The 4,182-nt window shown below is 41.2% G+C and overlaps 1 pseudogene; it reads right to left on the bottom strand.

The window, feature by feature from the left end:
• Positions 1 to 288: 288 nt before the first annotated feature.
• Positions 289 to 4,182, bottom strand: part of LOC107664795 (26S protease regulatory subunit 4-like) — an 11,726-nt pseudogene continuing 7,832 nt past the window's right edge.

The raw sequence follows: 4,182 nt of genomic DNA, 5'->3' as shown, positions 1-4,182 counted from the left end.
ATATAACAAAGAGTGAAAAATTTAAGGGGGTCTGAATACTTTCCGTACCCACTGTATAAAACATTTTCTTTAGACTTCTTGAAGTCCTCGTTGGTGACCTTCATCCTGTGTTCTCTGAGGGCCATGAGGCCTGCTTCTATACAGATGGCCTGAGGAGACAGGAAGTCAAGAGTTCAAACCAATTAAATACCTCTGATCCAGCTGTAGTATTTATTTTCTGACCTCAATAACAAAACAACTAATTGGCAGACAAAAACATGCGTAAATTTAAGCCAAATGTGTACTCAAGAGTGAGCGCTACACTCACATATAAACAGAAATGAAAAGATTAGAGATAGAGGCCTTCAGGGGTGCCCTCCTGCTTCTTATATAAAACATTTTCTTTAGACTTCTTGAAGTCCTCGTTGGTGACCTTCATCCTGCGTTCTCTGAGGGCCATGAGGCCTGCTTCTGTACAGATGGCCTGAGGAGACAGGAAGTCAAGAGTTAAGATATATAGATATACAGTATATGAGATATATGGAAAAAAAACAAAATCAACACAAGAGGGCAGCACAGATTTTCTGCAACACTTTCAAATGAACCGAATCCATTAACATACCTTAATATCAGCTCCTGAAAGGTCATCTTTAGCCAGGATGAGGTCGTCCAAGATCACATCCTCAGCCACAGTCATTCTGCTGGTGTGGATATGGAAGATCCTTCTCTTGGTTTTCTCATCTGGTAATGGGAACTCGATCTTACGGTCGATGCGACCTGCAGAGAGAAAATGCCTTGAGGGTTCATCTAAACTGCACATAACCTCTGAACATCACAGCACGAGTCTGCAGTAGTATCTCACCCGGTCTAATAAGAGCAGGGTCAAGGGTCTCTATTCTGTTGGTAGCCATAATGACCTTCACATCTCCACGCGAATCAAAGCCATCCAGCTGATTAAGGAGCTCCAACATGGTTCTCTGAATTTCACGTTCACCTCCTGAGTTGGAGTCGTATCTGCAAAGAGGTAATCAGGGTATATGATTAAAGGAATAGTTCACCCAAAAATGAAAATCTGCTCAAAGTTTACTCAAGCCATCGATGAGTTTTTTTCTTCATCGGAACAGATTTTGGAGAAATTTAGCATCCCATCTCTTGCTCACCAATGGATCCTCTGCAGTGAATGGGTGCCGTCAGAATAAGAGTCCAAACAGCTGATAAAAACTTCACAATAATCCAAAACACGACTAAACTTTTGCTTCTGGCCAAAATGTACAGTAAATCAAGAATCCGCAAAAATGCTTCCTCAAGTGAAACAGTCCATCCTCTGTTGTGGACTGTTTTCGCTTGCAAACGGTGCTTTATCTGTGCATATTTCTCTCCTGATTCAGACAGGCCTTGTATTTTAACCAGAAGCTATGGTTTGAAGTCTTAATGATGGATTGTTTTCTTTCAAACATGCATCTTTTGGCTTCACAATATGTTAACTCCTGGACTGGACTGGAGTGGTGTGGATTACTGTGATGTTTTTATCAGCTGCTTGAACTCATTCTGACGGCACCCATTCACTGCAGAGGATCCATCGGTGAGTAAGTGATGTAATGCTACATTTCTCCAAATCTGTTTTGATGAAGAAACAAACTCATCTACATCTTGGATAGCCTAAGGGTGTATACATTTTTTGGTTAAATATTCCTTTAAAAAGCAAAAACGCTTTGCTCTACCTCTTAGTTCCAATGGCGTCAATCTCATCGATGAAGACGATAGAAGGAGCATGTTCCTCTGCCACCCTGAAGAGCTCACGTACTAGTTTAGGGCCGTCGCCGAGATACTTCTGAATCAGCTCTGAACCAACAACCCGCAAAAAAGTTGCAAACGTCTGATTGGCCACTGCCTTGGCAAGGAGGGTTTTACCTAACATTCGGGGAAATTATATGATAGATCAAGATTTGTGATGTCACCCTTATTTCTGTCTGTGAAATGTCATCAAAATATGTTTTGGTAATTAAAAGATCTTTGATCACCTGTTCCAGGGGGGGCCGTAGAGAATGACCCCTTTGGGAGGCTTGATCCCCATTTCCTCATAATACTCTGGATGGGTCAGCGGCAGCTCCACGGACTCCTACAGGTCAAAACATAATTTAAGCAGCATAGATTCATTTTTACCTGATTGTTTTCAAAATTAAATAATCAGCTTAGATCATTTTTGCCAGGCGAAACAGTAAAGATTAGTTTTTTTCTCTTGCCTTAATTTCCTGTATCTGACCGTCCAGTCCACCGATATCAGCGTATGTCTCTTGTGGAGCCTTTCTACCTTCATGACGGTAACAAGAGGGTCTGTGTCATCCATCAAAACCCCTATGACTGCATGGACCTAGAAACAACAAGTTATTCAATCATTTAATAGGCAAATCTACAAATGTTCAGGATCCAGAATTAGCCTTCATTAGAGCAGCATTCAAATACAAAAGGTTGCAGAGAGGATATATCTTAAAGGGATAGGTCACCCAAAAATGACACTTTTGTCATCATTTACTCACCATTTACCAAACCCAAAAGACTTCAAATTTCTTCAAATCTTCAAAGCACGAATTAGATATTTTATTAAGATATTTTTAATGAAACCTGAGAGGTTTTGGTCCCTCCATTGAAAGACCAGGTAACCAAAACTTAAAAGACCCAATAAGGTTATAAATGCATCATAAAATGTATCCATATGAATCCGCGATTATACACGATGGGCTCTGATTGGTCAGCTGGCCCAGTGTGCTGTGATTCGCTAAACCGCCTCTAGTGTGCGTCTAATCGTCACGCCCCTCGCCTCAGTGGCATGTGCTCCGGTTGTATGTAAACAGTGGCGTCGTCAATATTGCTTAATATCAATTTGAGCCCGATTGAGACGCAGAGGATATTATTGAAGAGGATCGCGCAGAACCTGTGCAAGCACACAGCTCTTAATGGTATGTTTTTTGTTTGTTGTTGTCTCATACTTTTAGATACGCTGTTATTTGTAAATGCTACTGCTAATGTTAACTATTAATATACAGTTTTATCCTGATTAAAGCTTTAATACAGCACGGCAACCGCATGCGCATCCATGTTTAACGCTGCTCATAGCTATGTGAAAAATATCTGTCTGTCTATACACAAAGTGTATAATTTGAACACAGTTTATTGGAGCTGACGAGCTGATGATCTGAATGAGAGAGAGAGAGAGAGAGAGAGAGAGAGATGCAGAGCAGGGAGACGCGAGGAACAGAATTAAGAACCGCTGCTTTAGAACATTGATTCTGAAGCTTGTGAATCCATTAGAATCGTTAGAAGACAGAATATCGCTCTCTCTCTCACGCTCTCTCTCGCGCTCTCGCGCTCTCTCTCTCTCTCTCTCTTTCGCAAGCTTCAAAAGCCATTAAGTTATTGTGTATCCTGTTTTAGTAGTTTTATCATACTTCTCTCTCTCTCTCTCTGTCTGTCTGTCTGTCTGTCTGTCTGTGCTAGTGCATGCTGGGAGTGAGTGTGGACGGAGCCGTTTGGCGTGGGTGAGAGTATCTCTCTGTTGGAGTGAGTTTTCTTGTTTCATGGGATTCTTTTCCTTTCTGTCAAGTGTAGGGTCAGTTAAAGGTTTATTTTATCCCTGACTTCGGTCGGTGGGTGGGGATAATGGGGTCGGAAGCGGGAGATTTCTCGCGGTTAACACTCAGGCATGGTTGTAAATGCATGCCTGATGCCCAGCCAACGGAGCTTTACTGGCACTTTGTGAGGATGGGGAAATAATGTTTAATTGGTGATATATGGTTGTCATTTTGATTAGGAGGGTTTTTTTATTTTATTTTTATTATTTTTTTTAAATATATATATGCCTCCTGAACACATTGCAATGTGATATGTGTGTATCACATATCACATTAATATGCATATAATATGCATATATAATGTAGCGTTTGTTTTAAGATGTTTTAATAAAGTGTGTTAAAAGTCAAAGTCTCTCTCTCTTTCTCTCTCTCTCTTTCTCTCTCTCTCGCGCGCTTTCTCTCTCTCTCTCTCTTTCTCTCTTGCTCTCTCGCGCTCTCTCTCTCTTTCTCTCTCTCCCTCTCTCTCTCGCGCGCTCTCTCTCTCTCTCGCTCGCGCACACACACGCTGCGCAAAACTCTGCATTTGAACAGTCAATAGCAAATACTTAAACTAATAACAAAACAGTAGCTGATT

The sequence above is a fragment of the Sinocyclocheilus anshuiensis genome, unplaced genomic scaffold, assembly GCF_001515605.1.
Source record: "Sinocyclocheilus anshuiensis isolate Anshui unplaced genomic scaffold, SAMN03320099.WGS_v1.1 scaffold135, whole genome shotgun sequence".
NCBI classification, from domain to species: Eukaryota; Metazoa; Chordata; class Actinopteri; order Cypriniformes; family Cyprinidae; genus Sinocyclocheilus; species Sinocyclocheilus anshuiensis.
Note: the sequence above shows the minus strand (reverse complement) of the source record. Positions and strands in the feature narration are given on the sequence as shown.